General features: G+C 38.3%; 1 protein-coding gene across 1 annotated transcript in view; it reads right to left on the reverse strand.

Moving 5' to 3' along the window:
* LOC108016849 (rho guanine nucleotide exchange factor 10) overlaps positions 1-11593 on the reverse strand; it is a 105444-nt gene extending 93851 nt beyond the window's left edge. Inside the window, exon 1 of the mRNA XM_036820192.3 lies at positions 10845-11593. The gene's annotated coding sequence lies outside the window, so the exon portion shown is untranslated. The remainder of the gene's footprint in view (positions 1-10844) is intronic.
* Positions 11594-24249: the final 12656 nt, after the last annotated feature.

The raw sequence follows: 24249 nt of genomic DNA on the forward strand, positions 1-24249 counted from the left end.
TAGAGGCAGCTTATGGAACTGCAAGAATTTTCTTTCAGTGCACGCTCGCCGTGGTCCATCTGCCGCATCCTAGAGCTTGATGAGACCGAGGATGATGCGCTCAATCAGATGCGCCCAATAAACTTTGCGGCTACTTGGCATTGTTCGAATGCCGCAACGGCAGTTCGGCGGCTCCAGGAGCGGATCGGGGGGCGGATTGGGGGGGCAGGAGCTGGAGCAGGAGCGGATCGGGCCGGCCGGAATCCCTCACTAAGTGGCCAAGTGGTGTCCCACCAGTTGTTTGTCGGTTGATTGCTGTTATGTGCTGGTATGCAGCGCTTAACACGCCAAGTCAATTAAATGTTCGCTTCCGCAACTTGGCGACTTGGCCGAAAGGAAAGTGTAGCAGCCAGCGGTCGTCAGGAGGACTTCAGTTGAAACCAGTGCACTGAGCGAAAACACAGTCACCACAGGCATTGCAATTGTGACACTCAAAAACCAAAGTTAGTTTTATTAGTTATTATGAAAATGTATTTAACATTAATTAGCCCAATCTTTTGCAATCATAAAATTTAAATGACCATTAAAAATGCCAAATCCTTCAGTTGGAATTTTTAAACATTAATTCTCTTTCAAAAAAGAAAACAAAAGAATTTCTTTAATTAGTACTATTTATTTTCTGGAATTCAACCTATTGCCTGTTGGTTTTCTGCCAGTGTACAACTGGCTTGCCACTGGCAACTCAAAGCAGCAACAATGAGCTCCGTGTGCAACTCATGTTTGATGTATCACACACTTGGACGTGGAATTGGATGAGGATGAGGATGGAGAACCGAAGCCAAGGATATGGATATGGATGTGGATGTGGATGTGGATGGATGTGGACGCTGGGCAAAGTGTCGATGAAGTGTTTATGGCCAAACAGCAAATATTCGCGGAGCAGGAGAACAAGGTGCCTGCGTTCCTTTATGGCCGGCCATTGTTTTTAGCAATGGAAACATGTATCGCATCGGCCTTTTAAGCTCAACACTGGGTTGTGTATTGTGGTTGTGGATATTGATCTGGATCTGGGTGAAAGTGATACACTTAAGTGTGTGCCGGGCTAATTGATTGACCAGCAAAATGGTTGGCATTCCCGTTGGGTGAGAGTGCATCAGGCTTTGGCTACAGCCTCATTTAAATGGATTTTCGCTTTATAATAAAATATGTAAAATATACAGATACAAAAATATTACATTTTACAACACTTCTAGACATTTAATTTTTCCCTCGAAAAGGTTAAGGAACTATAAACCATAAATATAAAATATAAGTGCTAACTGAAATATTTAAGTATTTCGGCCATTTTCGAAATGAGTTTATTTGGTGGGCAAAAAGAGGGAATATCCCCAGATGAGGCAGTGACTCGGCAATTACCGCACTCAACATTGGACATTCAATTCGCGCCGCGTCATCGTTTGCAGCCATTAGAAGCCGTGGAAATCGCCGAGGAAATCGCGGTGGAAATCGCAGTGGAAATGCAGCTGAAGTCATCGCAGCGGCATTAACAATTAATGTGCCACAGCTACTGCTGCTCCACTTGGCTTCACTCCGCTGCACTTCAATCTCGGACAGCTTTCGGCCAACTCTCCACACAGAAAAAAAAGTAAGGCGATTCTCCCTAAGTCTTGCCAAAAAAAAGTCAATACTTTTTGTTTTTAATATTAACTGTTCAGATTTAAAGCTTTAGCTTTTCCAAATTAAATAAAAATCAAATAAAAGTGGTGTGTATGCCCATTTCAGTGAATTGTTCTCAGTGCATTAACCCTCCTTCTGCCAGACGTTCATTAAAAACGTTTAAGGCGGCGGGTAAATTATAGTAATTGCGCATACGCCGCGTTAGATGGGCATGACAATAGCAAATTGTTTGGCATATGACAAAATGACACCACTCCCGGGGATTCTTGGGTTGGCCAGAAGAAGCTGCCATCATCTGGTTGTGTCTGGGGAAAATGGAAAGTCAGGAAAAGAAGAGTAGAAGACTCAGCAAGGATTTAACAGATAAAAGTCCCTTACTCCATAAATAAAATACAATATATATATATCTTATAATGTGAGTTATATTTGTGGTCTTAAAATATTCAACTAAAACATTGGGTTACCAGAGCAGATATTATACATATATCTCAAAAAAGAAAATCAATTTTCGCCCCAGACTCCATCCCGCTGAGCGCAGCAACTAAATTTTCCCACATTACAATTTACACAAAAATCCCCATTTATTTGCCTAGTAACGAACGCCCCTACGCGGCCCTTTTTTTTGTTTTGTTGGAATGGCCTGTGGCACACATAAATTAGCCGGCACTAAAGCGAGTCAATTTCGCTGCACATTATGGCTCAAATTATCAATGCCCATAAAGTATTTCCTCTTTGGCCCAGGGGAGGGAAAAGTTGGTCCACCAAAAAGCTGAAGAAAAAGACAGCCTCCACACAAAATGCGTTCATCACGTTTCCTCTTTGCCGCTTTTCCTTGTGTTTTTTTCCGCCCGTTTAGTACGAAATAAATTTAAGGAAAGAGTTTCGTCCTCTGCGCGAAGAATCTTCGGGACGGGAAATGGGGGCGGAAGACTGCAAGCTGAGACGCCCACAAATGCTAACAAGTGAGCGAGACGGCGAGATGGCTAGAAAGAGAGAGAGAGAGAGCGCGGAAGATGCAGCGAATCTTCTGGCTTCACGCTTAAAAACTTTACCTTCCTTTGCACTTAAAAAAAGTTTGGGTATCAGACAAAAACCTTTTAAAATCCTTATAAAAAGTACCAACTCTTTTAATTGGATCTAAAGGCCTTTAAAAGAAAACAGGCAATACTGCTTATACAATCCATTATCAAGTTTTAAAACTGCTTATGCAATCAAAGTCTGGACCCAAACAAAGCTGCTTAAATACTTTAAAAAATTATAAGCAATTGCGGATTGATTTATTTTTGTGTAGCTATCTTTGTTTCCATGCTTTTCTCCCGCAACACCGTTATAAATAAATGCACGTATTGCCATTACATTTCATTGTTCAGCCAACAGCTGCCAGCGAGCCCCGAGAAAAATCCAGTCCAGAGAGTTTGTAACCCCAGTCCCCCGGTTTTTTGGTCGAAAACCCCCTCTTGGGCCCCGTGGGCATCCCCATCCTGTTGCCTAAATGGCGTTAAATATGGCATTGATGATCATTATCAGTGAACCGACTGAGTCCGCATCCCGTGTTTCCCCCTTTTGCCATTTTTTGGTGTAATCCAATAGCCCCATCACGTCCAGAGCTTTATGTTGAGGTGTTAAAAATGTTTTCTTTGGTTTTAAAAAATTTTTCATTGCTTTTTTTTTTGACCTTTTTTTTGTTGTTTCTTTGCAGGCGCTAATGAAGTCGGGCGGCTGGCAATTCAAATCGTAAAAAAGAAAAGAACGTTTCTCGTCACGAATTAATATTTGCCATTGCCTTGGCTACACCTCTGGTCGCCAGGGGCGGGGTTTCTATATGGGGACTCTGACTCTCCCCTTCGCGAAGTGGCAGCTCGTCTAATGAATGCTCCTCCAACGCCTGTTGCGGCTGCTGCTTCATTTCCCGATATCGGGAAACGCCTACCCAGAGGCTCATTTATAATTTTACGCGAATTGCCAGAGATATGCCCCCTCGGGATCCCGATCCCGATCCTGATCCCCCCTCGAGTCCACAGACCTGGCAGTTGCAAGTTCACGATCGTGCTGCACGTTTTGTGGTGTTATTTACGGATACTCTGCGAGTGCAGAGGTACACAGAGAGAAAAGGTGGTAGGGTTAGTTGCTATATAGTTGCAAAATTAAATATGTCATCTTTCCCCGAACTTTAAAATATAAACTGCATGCAATGCCTCTGATGCAATATAGAGCTGACAATTTTACGATAGATTTATCGAAAATATCGATTGGGGTTCTTTTGTTACCTTTTCTACAATATATCCTTAAAAAGCACTTACACAAAGTAACTTACTATAAATTGAATACAATGCCTCTGACAATGCAACAAATATTTTATCGAAAATATCGATTAAGGTTCTCTTGTGACCATTCCTTAAATCTAGAAGCACCTTACTACAATGTGAATTTTACTTTTAAATATTATTGTGGATCTTTGTTATTGGTTTGAAATATTATCCAGCATTTTTAATCTATATCTCTTAATTTTAATGAAAAATCCCGAAAACTATCATATGTTTTCGATTTTTTTTCTGTGCAGATACTCGAACTCGCACTCGAACTCCTTGCTCGCCTAACAAGTTGCCGATTGGCCTGCTCCCGCTCTTAACCCGCCCTTAACCCCCTGCCGCCGTTCTTCTTGCACATTAACTCCTCTGCCAATAATCATAATAATTTACGACCACCCAACAGCGGATTTCGCATTGCCAAGTGGGAGAAGCCTTTTTGTAGTCACTTTGTTGCCGTTGCCGTTGCTCGAGCTGCAAAAGGGGGCGTGGCTCATCTGCATGGAGCAGACACATCTCGAAATGGATTCACAGTAAATTTAAATGCGGATCACAGTGGGCACACACAGTGGAACACATAAAGGGCCCAACAATTACAAAAAAATGTATTTAATAATTTAATACAGAAAGTTTGCCATTTTTTATTGGGTCGAGTGCCCTTTTAACCCAAGCGTGATCCATCCTCAAGTGCCCTACGCACGAAAAACTAAAACCAAACTTTGGCCAACTTTAGTTTGGCACTCGATCGACGTCTAGACACATTGGTCCATTGAGAGTTGGCGAGCGGAAGTAAACAAATACAATGCACTGCAAGAAATTTCTTATACATGATGGTGGATTTTAAAATAATAGTAATATTTAAATATTTTTAAAGGCAGGGAATTTTACAAAATAGTTATTAAACCAATAGTTTAGCTAATAATGTATGTATTTATTTATTTTCTAAGTGTGCTAATTTTTCTATTCCAATTTAAAATGGTTTTCCAGTGCATTTATAAAAGTTTTCCGATTGATTCCGGCACAGCTTTAGTGGGAATAATGGTTTGTGGTTTTTGGATTGAGCGTTTTTGTTGAAAGAATGGCTGGCTTCATTAGAGCTCAACTTTTCACATATTTGTTTGTCTGCAGCTGCCGTTTTTATGCTGTTTTTTCTTTATTTTAATATTTGTTTAATTGCGCATAATTAATTGATTTATAAGGCATTGTTTGCTCTGCCATCTCTCTTTTCTCTTCCTTTTTTTTATAGCTTTTCCCCTGCCATTTCAGTTCCCTTTGACTGCGCATAACCGCAAAATTCATTTCAATTTGCGGTTTAAGTGGATGCCCAGCAAGCGCCAGGCACCTGACCCAAACCGAAACCCGAGCCCGACCCCCGAACCCAGACCATAACCCATGCCTTGGCTACCTTCCCATCTCATTTGATTGTGCGGTTAGTTTTGGGCCCGTAATTAATACAATTATGTACCGGCAACAAATTGAAATCAATTTCGTCTGATGGGACCAGCATCAGGCAGCTGGAATTCCCCATTCAGCGGAATCCCTGTTCTTGTACTCCGACTCTCCGGCCGGCGGGGAAAGCAATTTTCATAAAAGTTCCTCATCTCGGCTGTCAAAGGATCCAAGTGCCGCGGGAATCGCTGCCTCCATGAGTGAGAAAATGATATTTAAGTGAATTTTTAGCGAACCTTTAATCGCTCGAATGTGGAACACCCTTTAAATGATAAATTAAATATAATATGAACAAAAAAGTAAACATAAAATAATATTATGTATGCCTATGATGAAATTTTAATTAAAAACGAAGAAGTATTTAATATTCCTTACCTAAGCCCAGCTTAACAACCTTTTTGTAACCTACCCACAAAAATAGATTCGTTTTAATATTTAATCACTGTGTTTTTAGATGAGATGTTTCATATATATTTTTAACCACAGGTTATATTTCGTATATAAGAATTATAGTATGACCTTGCACCTTATTTTGCATCCAAAAATAGTACGTATCATTTCTAGTATTTAATCACAGTTTCTATATAAGGTATTTTAAGGTGCAGGTTACATTTTCTACCGAAGGCTTAAAATAGAACAGCATTTGTTGCACGTTTTTCTCATTTTTCTTATTTATTTTTTGACCAACCCGACAATGAACAAACGTTGACGGCCAAAGCTCCTGTCTGCCAGTTTTTCAATTCTCATTTCCGAGCGCCACCAGCAAAGTCAACAAACCAAATTGCCAGAGTGTATGAAAAGTGTTGACAAACACGCGGATGCCGATGGGCGAGTGTGGGAAAGGGGTGTTTGAAACACCCGAACAAACAAAAGACCGGCTGCCAGTCCGTGCAGCAGAGCAGCGGGAAAAAATGATTTAAACAAATGAAAGGAGAAGAAAATAAAAACAAGAGCAAAACGAAGCGATTACATAAATTCATTAAAATTAAAATGTTTGCCAAATGGAAGTCATGCAAACAGCAGCCACAAACAAGCAAACAGAAGGCACACAGATAGACGGAAAAGGACTGGGCAACTGGACACCAAGGATGCAGGATGCAGGATGCAGGATGCAGGACGTAGGACGCGGGAGTTGCAGTTGGAGCTGGAGTTGGAATTGGAGATACAGATGGAGCTGGACCATCTATATATAGATGGGGACCGGCATATGCCAGATGTCAGTTGTCGAGGACCCAACGAGTCGAGACGAAATGGAACGCATGCAGAAAAGGAGTCGCATCTCAACTGAAATTAAGCAAAATGCAAACGAGTGAGCTCAAGCAAAAATAACCTTCAAAAACAATCGACCAACAGATACCTGCTACTCTGATTCAATGATATTATTTTTGAATATTACAAATCTGGCAGATTTCCTCAGAAATCGCAGAAAGTGCCAAGTTTTTCCAAAACTTAAAACATAATAGCCTTTGATAAGCCAATAATAAATTTATTTTTTAATGAATACCTACCATCAAATAAAATTTCTACATTAACTAGGTGTCACTTACATCAAAGGGCAATCAAGTTAAGATTCACAAATAAGCCCTCTTTCGAAGATTATTTAAAGATACGCTTAGGAAAGTCGAAAAAATGTCTTAAATATCCAAAGAACCATGTAAAAATATTAGGACCAACTAAATTAATTGAACTAAACAAGTGGTTAAACCTGAGAAATCAAGACCAGTCATTCGGCCCGAATTGGAGAATCCATCCGAGGCTGTTGGCCGACTCTGTTGCCAGACAATTCTAGGCCTAGATCCACCGTTCTTGTTGCCATCCCGTAAATCCCCCTGCCTTCTCCATATTGGCAACAATAAAACACTGTGAATGACAGACAGAGGAGTTCACAAGTTCAAATGCAGACGCGGCTTAGACAACAGTCCGAATGTCCAACGGGGCACGATGGGGTTGGATTTTGAGATTGAAGTACAGTGGTTCCTCACGAACTAGAATGGGTCTTAAATGTTTTTCGTTTTTTAATATTTTGTATAATTTATTAAAATTTCTAGTCGAACAAGCCTAAAAATTACAGCATTAGCCACATAAACAGATAAATCAATAAGAGTGAAAAGTGTTTAAAGCATGGTTTAAGTCTTCGCCTAAAAAAGGTTCGATTTCAAATGATTGGCTTTATGTTAAAACTTTTTTTTAGAATAATTGATTTTAAATTTAAAAAAGAACACTCAAACTCCTGTAACATTTGAAAAATATCATTATTTCACTTTTTTGGGGACCACTGTTCTACTGGGCATATGTATGTTATGTAATTGTTTGTTTGTACGTGGGCCAAATTGCAATGCCATTTACAGGAACAACTACAACTGCAACAGCAAACTTCTTTTCAAACTCCTTCTCCTTTTTTTAAGCTTGTTCTTCATTCGCACAAAATGATGCGTATAAAATGCGCATAAATAAAACGGTTGGTAGCCCACAAGGAGAGCCGGAATAAAATGGAAAACAGCCAAAACCCGCTGCGAACTCAAAATGCTCTACCGTTTAAAAAATATATGACAAATAAGATTAAATCGGTTTAAAAGAAGGGTAACATTTTCTAGTTTTTAAAGGTTAAAATTGCAATTAAGATCCTAAATACGGCTTAAAAATAAATCAATAAAACAACTGTGATCTGTAAAATAAACCCTAAGATAGTGTTCATATATAACAAGAGAAGGATAGAAAATACTCTTAATCAGTGAGAATGTTTTAATGGTATAGGATAGGTAAAAAATTCCTTGGCAAAAGGACTTTACTGGCAGAAGAGTATAGGGGGCTTAAGCTAAACGGTACTTCTTCAAAATACCCTAAACAAAAAAGGCCGCGAGGAGTAGCGGATGAAAAAATGCCTGCGAAGGCTGCGCATGCGTGGAGCTTAAATGCTTTTGGCATACGTCAAGTGCCAAGCGTTTCTGTCTCCCTCTGATGGCATCTCCCCGTCTCTCTCTCTGCCGCCTATGCCCCTCTCTCTCTATCTCTGTTCCTGTCCCTGTCCCTGTCCTTGTCTCTTTTTCCTGTCCAAAGTCGCATCCGTGTCTGGGACTTTGGCCCGTGAGCCGAAGTGACGTCTCGTTTTCGATGTTGCCACGGCAACAAAATGTCATTCGTTGCGCCCGTTGCACGCATTCCTGCACCCATCCCCATACTCCCCATTCAAGTCCTTGCACTGCAAACAATTTTTGGTAGTTATATATATTTCTAATATTTTTTTTTCTATTTTTTAAAATTAGGAATGGAAAAAACAACTTCACATTTCAGTTTTAGAACTGTCTTCTTTTAATGTCTGGAAAAAACATTTCCAGTGTTAAGCAGTACTGTACTAACTATCTATATAGAACAAGTAAAAATTTCTAATGTTTGTCGTTTTTTGTTTTAGCTGGAATTTTTCTCAGTGTGCATATATCCTCATGCGTTTGGCGTTTCGCATTTTTCTTTCCGTTGTCTCCGGTTTTATTTTTTTTCACCGCTTCAATTAGAAATTCATGATTCGTGGCGATTTCTTCATGCCCGTAACGGGCTGATGAGGCAACTCTGCTGTTTATTTTCACTGCATTAGGGTTGCCAGGTCGCCGGGAGGGCGGTGCAGGAAATCGCACCTCTGCCGGGATATTGGATAAATTGGGTATTTGGTTTTTGGGGAGTGGCTCAATGGAAATTTATACCAGTCGCCATCATTATAAAGTTTAATTTCCCCTGTCCGTTAGTTGGAAGTTAGCGTTTTTTTAGGTTCTTTACTGTGCGGGCTCTCAAGGGATTAGTTCTTTGAGTTGGTCAAATACTTATCTTTCTTTTAGGACTTTAAAGTCGAAACGAGTTCGGTAACAAAAGCAATTTAAATTTAATTCGTGTGTTTTAATATTTAAGCATTTAATATGATAGGCACTAGTTTAATTTCGATCGCCAACAATCAGAGCAACTAGGCTGGCAAATTGCATTTAATTAACACACAGACTCTGGCTGTCATCGCTCATTATTATCGTCATTATCGCTTGCATTTTGCACTTTGCATTTTGCATTCGAAATGAAGTCATTACAACGCGGAGTCCTCCGACACTCATTACATAATGCTGATAATTTCATTAAATCCGCAATCGCTCAATTCCTCAACGCCAATAAAAATGCAGCACAGACACTTGATTTTCTCATTTATTGCTGATGAAGTGGAAATGAAAAAGCCGGGCCAATTTGTCGTTTCAGTTTAATGGCGGAAATTGTTGATTAATTTTTTATGTTGCAAACTCGAAAATGTGGAAAATGAGAATTAGATCGTTAAGAAGCGCTAACATTGTAGTCCACTTGCATTGGGAAATATTAAATTTATGGTACAAGAACGGATCAAAACATGGTAGGGACCCCAAAGAATTTGAAAAAGATGATTAGTGGTGCCATAAATTATTGTTGGCACAGCTTGACACTTTTAATTTCTTTCCAGAGTATGTAAGTTCAAGTTGAAGAATCTTCACTGTAGCCGGCTTTGGGGGAGGGGGAAGTTGTTTAGAGCAGGACTAGAAGCCGGCAAAGTCCCCTCAAAAGAGAGCGGCAATAAAAAGCCATTGAAGTCAACTCTAGTGCAAAAGTCAATGAAACTTTTATTACCAACATGCCACACACACACACACACCCCGCACACCCCACTTAGCGGCAGGATTAAGGGGGCAACCCCTCCCCACAAAAGAAGTGCAACAAACGACTTTTGTTTCAGGCAAAAGTTGCGTAAAGGAAAATATGTAAAAAAAAAACATGGCGCAGTGCATCACACTCAGTCCTTCGCCTCTAGGATTTCAAATCCTCCCTAACCAGGAATGTCAACTCTGAACTTTTTGCAATTAACCCACGAGAAGTGGCCTACATAACCACTAAGCTTATTTTCCGCCCCCTTTTTCAAAGGGCTCCCATTGACTGAAACTCTAAGGAAGACCGGAATATTACCGGGATATTAATAAAGCTGTAAACGATTTAAATTTTAGAAATATTTCAAGTCGAGAAAGTACCAGATAAATTCTATATAAACTATGAATAACACTTTTTGTTTTATAAGCTAAAAACTAACTAATTAGCATTAAGTCCCTATTCAGCTATCAAATTCAGCTATTCAGCGATAAGTTTCCAAAACACTTTTTTTTATTAGCCAAAAAGAAATAGCCCTTTTTTACTAATAAAACAGATTTTCAAGCCAAAAAATTAGTATTAATTACAACCTAATAGATTAGCATTATGTCCCTATTCATCAGTTTATGCTTTTAAATTCAGCTATTCAGCTAAATCGCATAAGACGCTTCCCAAGCTTAGGGTGCTATAATTTTTCAATAACATTCAATAAAAAATCATTAATTTAATTATAAGTGCGTTGAGTGACCGCTGTTTCGCCCCAAAGGTCTATAAACTGGATATAAAACTCACCAGAAATTATGAAGTTATCTCCCGCTGTTTTGCATTAGATTCCTATGGGGTCTCTGAACTCTCCTGGCTCCAAATGGCACTCAAAATATATAATTTAATTGCGTAATTAAGCCGCCGGCCTCGACTGCAAATCGAACTGCAATTTAAACTCTAGGGAGTGCTGTTTATTTTTCTTTTTTATCCATATATTTATTTATCTTTTTTCGTCTTCGCTGCGGGTGCACTTGCAGGCTACTAGTTTACTGACAGTTGGCAGTTTTTGATGTCGTTTTACTCATGTTGCTGTCGATCTCATTGAATGCCCACTGGTGTCTGTCGGTTTCTTTAGGTTTCTTTGCATTTTATCATTTTTTTTTCTTACACAGAATTTTTGCAGCTTTCAAAATAAGCCTTAAATGCGAATTTGGCTTAATTGGCATTACATTGAAATGGTTAAAGACATTTTTCTGTGGCACATTAATTTTTGCGGTATTCCGGTTGCACAGCTTTTTTCTATTTAATTGTGGCTTTTGTTGTACACATTTGTGGTATTTTGATATTTTTCATTTTCCAGTTTTTATTGTTATATATACTCTTGTGCTTAACTAAAATCTCTACTTGTTAAAAATAGTTTTATTGTATTTACTCTAGGTAATTGTGCTGTGATGTTTAAGTGCAGTGCAAGTAAGAAGCGTCCATATTTTAATTTATTTAACTTTCTTTTTAGTTTTGATATTTTTTTGTTGAAGTTTTAGAGTTATCATCACAATTCTTAAGTTTTTATACATATGGTTTTAATTTTTTTATAGCCATCACGTTGATTTATGGGTGCTTTATTATTGTAAGGACTTGCATTTAATAAATTTTGATTTTTATTTTGTAATTTTTATTTGATCAAATTTATTTAAAAACCGATTTGAGTTTTTGGTCTTTAAAGTTATCATCACAATTTTATATTTATATTTTATCGTTCTTTCATTGTTTTAATCTGCATTTTTTAATTGTGGCTGCAAAAACCTAAAACGGACAGAAAAAATAGATTATTATGAGTCCTTTATACATGTCTTCTTGCATTTTTCCCCAACCTTTCTGTCCCCATCCATTATTTATCCTCTGCCCTATAACGTCGATCAAGTCAACTTGGGGGGACCATTAGAGTGGACCGCGAAACACTTAAAGGCCACTTAAGCCGCGGACAACCCACACCACCCCTCCCATCTCCATTACCTTTTGCTCTTAACTTATCAGCATGGCAATTTTTTGCCTTTCCCCCAGACGCCCATATTCCTCGTGTTTGAAAAGTTCTAGGTCGAAATTTTAGTTGCCAAAGGAACCCGCCGTAAAAAAAAACCAAAAACAAAATAGAAAGAAAAGTTTTCAAACGGGCCAAGAGAAGGAAGAGCAGCTTAAGATGAAATAAAAAGCGGCAGAAAATAACGATGTTGAAATCACTTTACTTACAAAATGCAATAATATGTACAACTTCCCCACCTTCACTCCACTCCAGACTATAAACATACACGGAAAAAATTGCATTATTTGAGATCTTACAAATCACTCGTTTACTTTAGGTATATATAGCTTTATATTTACTTATTTGAAATTCTTGAATCAAACTTATCATTTCTTTATATCCGATTAAAATAGCAATTAATCATTCTCAAATTCATTTATTATTAGCACCAACATATATATTATATATTAGTTATATTTAGATTTGATTGGTAAACACATTATTTCTATTATAATGTAATGATCTATTATAATGTAGTATCAATATATCGATATATTGTTTGTGGTATTGCAATAGTGACTACATTTTAGAATGAAATTCTATAGGGTATTGGGTTTTCCGAGTGCAGCTTCTTGCCACTCCCACTCCACTCCCCCATCAGTGCAACATTAGTAACGTTTACAGGCTTTTGTTGCGCCTCCCCCTCAAACTTCGAACTTTAAACTAGAGATGGGCGCGTGATGAGCATCTGAACGTGTCACGAGCTTATCCTAAAACTTTTTTATAAGTATTACTAACATCTTACATTATTAAGCAGATATCTTTTTAGGGACACCCATGTTTATTTTAATAGAATACATTTTGTAACGCGACCATCTCTAAGTAAGCCCCATTCTCGCAGCTAGTTCTTCTGCTTTATCTGGCTGTTGGTATGAAAAAAGCCAAAGGGCATATGTACAAGATATGCAAAATAGGAGAAAGGGAGATGGCAGACGGGCAGGGGCGGAGAAAGGGGGGCGAAAGGGGGTGGGAGAGAGCGTGGAGAGGAGCAAATTGAAAGCCAAAGCGGATTGCCATTACTTAGAAGCGCGTTTCAAGCTTCATTGAGCGCTCTGGAAAAGCGTGGGAGGAAAAGTGGGCGGAAGGGGGGCGCTGGATAGGGGGTGGGAAAAGGGGTGATGCCATTGCAGTTGTAATAAGCAATTCTTGCAACTAAAAGCCGACAGGCAATGTGTCTAGCTAGCAAAACCACCAGCCGCATTCTCCGCAGTGAGGCACTGAAAAGTGCCTAAAAGCTACAGTCTTTGTACTTCTTAATGTAAAACAATTTTTATATTTAATGAGGGAAATTTGAAACTATATTTAATCCTTATGTAAAATAAAAAAACCATATCATATGATCATACATAAAATGCAAACAAATTGTATTTCACTTGGAAGCTGTTCCTAAAAATTGTAAAGATAATATTCCCCTGGCAAGGTGCTCTGCTGTCTAACTGAAATTTATATGGGGGGGGAGGGGGCCTGTTAGCCCCCCAACCAAAACCCCCTTTTACCACTAGTTGTCAACCAACTTTGCGTTGTGCAAAAGTCAAATGCGCTTATAACACTACACAATACCAAAGCCGCAGTTTGAGTTCGAGCTGCTGGTGCTGCCAACTTCCAGTTTCAGTGATGACAACTGTAGATTTTCAAAATAGGCTAGCCAAGGAATTGTTAGAAACATAACTTTTGAGATTAACTTTATGAAAACTATATGTACCAGCAATAAGGGAAAGGAAAATTAAAAGAATATAAAACTATCCACTTCATAAGAATGTATATTATGTGCCCCTCTTAACCGACCTTTTAAGACATTACCCAAAAATGCCAGCCAACTTGGCAACTCTGGCCAACAGTGGAGGTTGGCCACCATGGGCGGCGGGGGGTCAGCAGGGGGTCAAGGGGGTTACAGTACGCCTGGCAGTGACAGCGATGGCGACAGTTGCACTGCAGACTGAGCTTACGACTGCCGGTCGACTAATTGGTTTACTTATGGCCTTTATTTTTTTTGCAGTTGCAGTGGTTGGACCCGAAATGCCAACAACACTTTTTAAGCCATAATTGCGGGGGCGGGGGAAGGGGGCCAAGGGGACTCCCCCGCATTTCCTGAGACTCAATTTGCCAGGGGAACCCACCAAGCAGTCAAAAAATGGCAAAAATTACGAACCACACACGAGTTAACAATCAATTAAGGTCCGAGTTTCCTGCGATTTTATTTATTTATTTTTTTGTGTTAACCCATGTTAGCCCGTATACTTGCGCGGGGGAGGCGCGGAGTCAAAGGGTTAAGGGGGCGGGGCAACGTCTGGGCTTATGTTTGCATTCGCCTTTAACCGTTAACCCGTCGCCTTTGCCTTTGACGAATCTCCTTGCCTGCCAACAACAGCGGGTGATTACTTATTTAAAAACTCCATTAGAACACGTTCAATTTCCAGGGGGCGTTGGGAGGTTAAGGCTTAGGCTAAGCCCGTAAGCTGTCGGCCTTGAATGTAATCCCAAAAATCAAAATTATCTTCAATTTTGAACTGCACTGTGAGCCCAAAGCCGCACTTCTATAATCCACAACTTGAGTTTTTGGACTCCGATTTTGAAGTGGGATACCTCTATGAGCATGTGGTTGAATGCCCTAATATTTTACGTTCCAATTTTTATTTTTAAAGAGGGTCAAAATTTTAACACATTTTCATGTTCAAATTTTCTCTATTTCCCATGGTTTCCGGAATAGAAACCCAAAAATTAGCTTTCAAATTCCATAACTTGGGTAATTGTATCCTGATTTTAAAGTGGGATACCTCTGTGAGTTTGTGGTTTAATTCTCTAATATACTACATTAAAATGTACCTTTTTTAAGGAGGTCTAAATTTTAACCCATTTTCATGTTCGATTTTTCCTTATTTCCAATGGTTTCCGGAATAGGAACCTAAAACTGAACTTCCAAATTCCATAACTTGGGTAATTGGATCCCGATCTTAAAGTGGAACACCTCTATGAATTCGTGGGTAAATTCTCTAATAATCTGCATTAAAATTTATTACTTAAAAGAGGGTCTAAATTTTAACCCATTTTCATGTTCGATTTTTCCCTATTTCCAATGGTTTCCGGAATAGAACCCCAAAAGTGAACTTCCAAATTCCATAACTTGGGTAATTGTATCCTGATTTTAAAGTGGGATACCTCTATAAATTCGTGGTGGAATTCTCTAACAATAAACAGTGCAATTTTTTTTTTAAAAGAGGGTTACAATTTTAGCCATTTCCATGTCCGATTTTTTCGTATTTCCCAATGTTTTCAGACTGGGATCCCAAAACTGAACTTCCAGATTCCATAACTTGGGTAATTTTATCCCGATTTTGAAGTGGGATACCTCCATTTACTCGTGGTTTAATTATCTAATAGTAAATGTTTCAAATTTTCTTTTCAAAGAAAGTTATAATTTTAGCTTATTTCCATGTTCGATTTTTCCGTATTTTCCATGGCCTTCAGAATGGAAACTCAAAACTGCACCATAGCTTGAGTTCCCCCTTGTTATTTCTTGCTTAAGTGTCTCCGATAGCAGACTTACACTTTTGCCAAGCGCTGTCCTTTCCACAGCCAGCTCATTTCTCATTTTCCCATTAACTTGAGCAAATACTATGTCATCATCAAACAAGCCAAGAACGAAGGAGAGCCAACTGGGAAGCAAGGCAGTTTCAAACTCAATTTGCTTGAATTTTGCCAATGAAGATTTTTGGCCTTACCACTTTTACGAGTGGCTGAGATTAATTTCAGTCTCGAACCAGCAATTAGTGTAAACTTAAATATATTAAACCAATAGTTGACAGTCCCTAGCTTAACTTTCTAGAGCCAAATGAAATCTAAAACCAAATTATTTAGACCTTCAAAAATTAGATTGCTTCTTCTTTGATCAATTATAAAATACAAAAGTGTTAAATTTTTTAAAATTGAGATAGGGCAGTACCAAAAATTCAATTAAGCCAAACATTAAATTGATATTTGATATCGTTTTTCCTCTGCTTCGTGGACTATCTTATAAATCGCCGTTGCCATTCTGATGCGTTCGGCTTCGTATTTTATGCTGCTCTTGGAGCTCTGAGTTTTCTATTTGGTTTTTTGGATGGGGGGATTTCGAGGGGGTTTTGGGGGGAGGAGGGGGGGGGGGAGGGCAAACAGCTTTAGACACTTTAACACATTCCTCTGGGAATGAATACTCTCTGGAAGAAGCCACTAGCGCACACACAGCCAGACATTTTAGTGGGCCTTCAGCATCGACATCGAAAAGTCTCGGACTTCGACTTGGCCGGGGATAAAGAGGTGCACCGAAAAAAAATATTAATCTAATGTAAATTTGCAAAAATACCAAGCAGGTTAAACACCACATACCAAAATAATACTTTTTTGCTTAAGTGTTATGTGAAAGCTCCCTAAAAACATTATTTAATATCAAAATAAATTAATTGAATCTAATGTAAATTTATAAAAAGACCTTTCCCATCATTACAGGTTAAGTAATAATATAAAATAAATATTATTTCAAACAAAATTTAATTAGTTTATGGATTCCTTTGATTAAACTTCCCTGAGTACAATATTTAATATCTATAGAATGGCTTGCAACTTTGCATTCGCTTTTCTCAGTGCCAAATGCCAAGAGAAACATTTAGACGACTTTCCAAGACCGGTTCTTTTGGCTCTATGAACTCGCCTTCGTCCGCCTCGTACTAACTAGAACTTGTGGCCAAAATAAAAGGCAAACATAAAGCAGCAGCAGCAAGGCAAAAAACAAAAAGCAAAACAGGGAAATGGTCAGCTAGTTGGCCAGTAGCACTTGGCCAACGGCCCTGTCCTTCTGCACCTTTCCGTTGGACGGATTTATTTTAGTTAATAAGCGAAATCAGCGGAAGGCCTCTCAAATTGCCTGCATTTTTCGGTGGCTTTAAGGTTTTATATTCGTTAAGCAAAGTAAAAGTACTCAGGATTGAGCTACTATTTTAATATTTAATAACATCATACTTCATTTAAGAATTCTTACTTAAAGTTCTTTCTTTAAAGTTTTATATTCGTTAAGCAAAGTAAAAGTACTCAGGATTGAGCTACTATTTGAATATTTAATAACATCATATTCTAATTTATATTCTGTTATTTTATTGAAGCTATGTATACATGCATGTTTTTCCTAAACTTCTTTATAAGACTTTACTTAAAAGTATTTTCCACATTTCTTATGCAATCGACTATAAGTAAAACATTTTTTGTTGTTCATATATTTTTTTATAAATATCAAATAGCAAATGCTTACTTATTTGATTTTTTGGCTCTACTTTGGAGGTTCCCTAAGCCCCTTTTTTACACCCCCTGCTGGAACTGCCAAAACATTTCGACAGTTTAACATTCGGCCTTAAACCGTCTGTTTTTTGGACTGATTTTTTCGTTTGTTGACTTTTTTGCAGCCTTTGTGCGTGGCGGTGGCTTCCTTTGATGATCGATCGCTTTTTAGGAGCAATCAGGCAGCCGGGAAATCACAGGACCCGTCACCTTGTTGGCCAACTAATTAGATTCGCTCAGAATTTCTGGCTAATTGAAAAGCGAGGAGTGCACTCAAACTCCTGTCAGAGGGCAAATTTCAGGAAATGCTCAGCAGCTAAAAAGAGAATTTCTAAACAAAAAATTTCTAGGAGTTTCGATGGTTAAAAGCATATGAGTAACTGGAGAAATTTCAAAAGATCAACCAATTAAATCAATATATAATTTGTTTTGAAATATTTTCTGATATCAGATTTCTGGTTTTCTGAAGCCTAGAACATTTTGTATTTCTAAGCCCTAAAAATATTGCATTCCCCAAGCTCTTTATCAAAACAATGGTCTTATCCCGAACAAAAACTGCACGTTCCTCATCTTAATTAAAGGAGATCCTAATGGCCAAGGACGAAACAAAGGATTCAGCTGACGGCGACGCGACATTTCGAGCCAATTGCTTGGGAGACAAAAGAGTCAAGTTATTGTTGTTAATATAAAAATAGTGGAGTGCGCACAAAGGAGTGAACTCCCACTCAAACATTCATAACTCTGACATTTATTTATATTTCATGAAAGTGTCTCAAAGAAAAAACGAGAGAAATGTAAAATGCAGGGTTAAAAGAACTAAATGTGTTTTCCTTTAAAAAGTTATATATACCGTAAAATTATATTAAGTTGTTTAAGCATTTTAAAAATTATTTTTGTTTAAGAACATTTTTTTTGAAAATAAGTAACGTAAGCACACTGATAAAAAAATGTAGTAAGTCCAAGAAATTCATTCCAACTTAAATATTTTTTTCTGTTTTTAATCCTTAGCGGTTTTTATTTACTTTTAATAGAAAAATTGTTATTTTAACGACTATACTTATTTTAAAAAATTTGAAATTTGCATATCATCATAGTGATTGCTTTTAATGACGTAATATATTTCAGAAAAATAAAATTTATATATTTATAGTTTTTATATTTTCAAATAAGATCACGAAATTCACTATGTTTTGTATTGAACATTATGTTTTTGCATTTAGTTCAGATGCAGATATTTATTTTTACTACACCATATTTTTATCAGTGCAATTAAGTACGAACAACTTGTGGGATATTTTTGGGTTATCTTTTTTCCGAACCACTTTTCCGGGAAGGTTCTAATTTTTGGCGGCTCTTCCGTTTTTTCGCAGGTGGCACCTGCCACGTGACCACAAATGTCCTGCGGCAGTCGCATCCTTGGCGACTGGAAAACCTGCACTTACGTTTTCAGCGGCGATCGGTTGACAACGGCAAAGTAAATTCAATTAACTGGAAACTAGTTTGGCACATAAACAAAAATCGCAAAAAAAAAAAGCAAAAGGAAACAACGAAATTAAAGGAGAACCGCACACACACGCACACACAAATTTCAAAATATTATATTTCACTTCGCTTTATTTTTCCATTGGCTCTTTGGGAAACTGGAAAGAATTGTTGTTGTTTCTGATCGCGGCTTAAAATCGACGCTCTTCGTGCGATTTGCGCTCTCCTCGAAGGGAGCGCCAGGCTGGGGATAAGGAGAGGAGACGTCCTCGCGCGAGCAGCACCAAAATCCAACTGCGGCCAAATCCCACGGACGCAGCGACGTCCCCACGACGACGACGCCGGCAGCGCCGCCAATGCAGTTCGCTCGCCACAGGCGCGGGCGCAAGAATAGTGCTTGAGCAACCGAAGCTCCGAGTGCGCATATTCATCCTATTAGTCGCTTTAATTCTGGATAAAAACTTAGTTATGACACAATACCATAAGAAGTGTTAAACTTTTAACTACATTTTCTATAAATCCATAAAAACAAACCATAAAAGTGGTAACATTTTAAAAAAATAAAAAATCAACAAGTTAATTCTACAATATGTTTGATATTCTAGTTTAGTCACTTTCAGCCAAAATACCTTATAGGGCAATTTTGGTGTTATTGATTTTATTTAAAATCTTGCAAATTTAAGATACCATTGCCTTGACCGCTGCTGTGAGCCCGAGTGTGTGTGCGAATGAAGTGCAGAAGGAAAGGAACAAGAACTGCCAGCTGAAACAAAAACAAAAAGCAGCAAAAGCAGTTGCAACAACAACAAGCTGATGCAGTGCAGTTGTAGTTGTAGTAGGAGTTGGAGCTTGAGTTGGAGTTTGGAGTTCCAATCAGACGAAAAGCAACTAGCGACGCGCGCGCTCTTTGTCGCCTACTCTATCTCTCTCTCTCTCTCTCTATGTCTCTCTGCCTTGCATTACGTATACGCCAAACAACGTAAAACTTAAACCGGCATTTTGTTAGGCGCACGTTTTGGGCCTACGAAGAGAGGGATCAAAGGGGGGAGAGAGGGAGAGAGAGCAGCAAAGGAGCGGATCAGCTTAAAGGGGGGCCATACACTTTCTTTATAAAAAAAAACGGGTTAGAATTGATGGGATATCATTTAAAGCCCGACTAAGTAGGCAATGGATTTTGAACCAAAGAATTATGAGGGCAATATTCAAAAAATTTTTTTATGCAAATCGATTGTTTTTATTTGTGTATTTATAAAAAAAATTAAATACAACAAAAAATCTTGTCTTAACAATCAGTTACCCAGCGCATAAAATGTTTGGCAATTTTCTTAACAAACAATATGTGTTTTAAGATATATTCACTTTTATAAAATTTAAACACACTATTACATTACATTTTGGCCACATCCAGCTGAATCCGCTCCTGCAATTTTAGCATTTTCGCGTGTGCAGGAGGCAGTGCAACAACAGCAACCCCATCGCCGCAGGAGAGTGCACCGGTGTGTGTGTGTGTGTGTGAGCTGCAGCTGGCAGCGAGCTTCCTACTTTATTACTGGTTTCCAACTTAATAAAATATGTGGAGCGCTTGATTTACTCCCAACAAGGATGCACAAGGGTTAAGCTAAAAAGAGGAGGGGGGGGGCTGAAAGAAAGAGCGGCTAAAGAGAGCGACTTTCTTCGCCAGCTGTTTCGCAGAGCTTCTCCCGTTGCTTTTTGTTTTTGCCAAGCATTCGCCGGCTGGGATCTCTCTCTCTCTTTCACCGTTCTCCGTCCCTCTTCCACCATCTGCCCTCTCACTCGCGCACCAGCTGTTGCTCCTTTAAGCGCCAGCGTGCCCGAATACACTGAAAATTGTAGTTTTCGAAGATCTATAAGCAATACTACAAGGAAAGTATTAGGAAACAGGAGGCATCTCAGAAAAATATATTTTTTATCCATCCACTAAAAATCTAGTAACATAAATCTAAAACATATTAAGTACAAAAGATGTATAACTTAGGAATCTTTTAAAAAATCTTTTTTAATTAAACAAGTTTTAAAATTGACAGAAAATACTTTGTAAATAATTTAAAATACTCTTGTAAAACATACTTAATGAAATATAGTTATACACTTTGAAAAAAATCTATTTCATTTCTTAAAATTAAAAAGTGTACCAGAAAATACTTTAGCTATGCATTTAAAGAAGTAAATATATATACATTGCTATTTGAAAATGAAAAAAAGTGGTCAAGGTATTCTTCCTATGTTGTCTAGTGTAACTAAAAGTCCGTAAACTGCCATTAAAATCCTTCAAGTGTAACAACGGATTGCAGTGTGAGCTGTGTGTCTTGTAGTTTATTGCAATTTCTTATTAATAAGCGCCTTTTATGTGGAGCCGGGCGTTAGTGCCGTCCCAGGGGCGACATTAACGTTAATAATAATAAAATGTGTAATTGCGCACAGGCTGGAAGAAGAAGAGCTGGCCAAGAAGAGGAAGAACGGCAGCTTCTTCTAACCAACCAGTTTCGCAGACGTCGCAAGGCCCATCCTTGCCCCGACTTCTTTTTTTCTGCAGCCAGAGGTGTAAATCATTTTCTAATCGCAGCCAGCAGATCACATGCACACGCATCAACAAGCCAGCGCACAAAGATACACACACACACACACACACAGATACTCTGGACACACAGATACGCACTCACACAGTGCAAGCAGTTGGACACTCGAGTGGACTTGACTTTTGTTTTTGGCACTGCATTTACTTTATGTTTACGTTGTCGGGCTAAAACTTTCCAGCTTTTTGGTTGCAACCAAAAAGACAATATTGTTGTTGTTTTTGAGGGGGTGGGGGGTGGGGGGTCGCAATGGGGTGAAAAGGACAAGAAGGGGGCTGAACTGCAGCCAAAAGTCGAATGCAATCAAAGACCCAGCGGAAACGGAGGCACTTGCCAGGCTGTCGGCGTCACCAGAAATGCAAAAGTTCTTTAAAGAGGTCGGAAAATCTAAAAGAATTTAATAAAAAACCTTCACAAAGAAAATTCTGGCGTTCTTATCTAAGTTTAAAATGTTCTTAAAAATAGAACGACAGTTTTGAAGTTCAGTCAGTAGTGTTTACTTATGAAAAAGTTCACAAATAAACTCAATTTAACTTTTCTCTTTTTACCATTTCGTTCTAATATTGAGAACATTGATACCGAAATGTACTTACACGGCTTTTAAGAACGAATGTTCTCAATTCAAGAGCAATGTACTTGAATAATTCTCTCTGTGTTGGTGACTTAAGGTACAACAACTTAAAATCCAAAGCTGAAAAAAAACTTTTAATTGTCAGTTCAAACGTCAATTAAATTGGAATAAATAAAAACCAGGGTTGTAAACATAAGGTTTATAAGTTAAGTTTTAAAATATTTTTAAATTTGAAACACAGAAAGTCGGTAGCAGGTAACCTTTAGTTATTTTCTCTGCTTTCTAATAGAATATCCAGGAAAACCATAAAACTAATGGTTGACATTTGTGTACAATGTGGCTGGAGATTTTATTCAATAAATTCATCGAATGCTTTGTGGTCTTGGCATTTCGCAATCGAAGTGGCTCGTAAAAATCCCTGAAAACAAGGTCTGATGTGTAGTTTCGTCTGGCTGGAAAAACTTTGGCGACTGCAAAACTTTTCCCTTCCTTCTCGTGGCATTTTGTGTCTTAATTTCTGCATTATCCTGGCCATCTTAATTAAGCTGGCTGTCAGAGGGCGCCGCCCAGCCACGCCCACCGCCGTCTGCTCATTTGTTTGCCGCCATGTTTCGTGGGGTGTTTGGCATTTTTTTTGTGTTTTTCGTTGAAGCTAGTACACGCTGTACAGAACTTCCGGTTCCGGTGCCCGTGGCACATTGCGTATCCACATTTCAACTATTGCCATTGTCCTCGCGAGTTTATTTGAAAGTATTATACTTCCTGTTGTTACTCAGCTTTTCGTTAAAGATTTAAGCAAATGCAGCAGGAATTATACAATTTTTTAATAGCTAACAAAAGAAATCATATTAAAACGCCTTTAAAATATACACATTTGTATGTACACTCAACAAAATTTTATGGGCAAAATTGACCAATAAAACTATATAAAAAGGGTACTATTGTGTTGGTTAAGTTGACAAATCGATGGATTGGGACCATTTAACTATTATATTGGATATTGGTAAAACCGCCAAGGATAAAATTACGTATGCGCCATGGCTAGCCACTTTACTTATCTGTAGTTTAGTTGTAAGGAAGTTACTTGGTAGGGAACCCAAACGAATCACCGGTGAGAAATGGCAATGGCCTTAACATTTAAGTGCCCACACCTTTCACCCAGCTAATTCTTAATTGTTTAATTAGCTTTTAACAACTTGGCAATGGCCATCAAACGAATCAAAGCGATTTCATTAGTTTTAGCACTTTTATGGGCCATTTTAGAAATGCAAATCGAAAACCCAGCACACAAGAGCTCTCAAACGGAATGCGGAAAAGAGTTTGTGTGTGTTTGTTTGTTTGTTTGTTTGTTCCTTTCCCCTTTCTCCACCATTTTCGGAAAAAGAAGGGGGAACGAGTGAAGGCAAAAGATTTGAAAATTCGTTTTCCTTTTTTAAGGGTATGCAAACAGCGCTCTCAACTCGCTTATTTCAATTAAGTTTGCCGAATTTATTTATGCATGCGATTGCACTGGCATTAAAAATTCAGAAAACAATGAACCTAAATGTAAGTCATTTTATTTCCTATTTTCTAACACTTTCTTTTCAAGTTAATGGTTTTTGTAACTTTATACATATATGTAAGTTTTATAACTAATCTTGATAGTAAAATAAAGCTGCGCAATAATTTACAATTACGTGAATACTCATACAATTATTTAAACATATTTTTTAACAAATTAAATTCTGTAGATAGCTCCTCTATGCTTTTTGGTATGTTTAAATACTTTTCCATAAGCCCAAAATTAAAATATTTTATAAATGCGAGAATATCAAGCAGGAGCTCCTAGCAAGACATAGCTTGACTTTATTTTTTTCAGTGCATCCATGTGTGTGCCCTTATTTATTTGTGGGCGTGTGTACATTGTCAACAAGCCCGTTAAACAGCTAACAGGCACTAATTGTTTTTTGTTTTTTTTTTTGGCTTACTTGGGCCAACTTCTTTTTATTTATGTTTTGATTGTTTATTTATTTTTGTTTAGTTCCCCCTTTAAATGGCGCGCTGGCTTTGAATCCTTGGCGGCGGGGTCATAAAGCGATCGTTGCATCTTAATCCTGGCCATGGAACCGCCTCCTTTTCGCCAGTCGGTAAAAAACACAAACTATGCGGCGGTTTCATTCACAGAAATATGCAAATGGTGGT

This window comes from Drosophila suzukii, chromosome X (assembly GCF_043229965.1).
Source record: "Drosophila suzukii chromosome X, CBGP_Dsuzu_IsoJpt1.0, whole genome shotgun sequence".
Classification (NCBI taxonomy): Eukaryota; Metazoa; Arthropoda; class Insecta; order Diptera; family Drosophilidae; genus Drosophila; species Drosophila suzukii.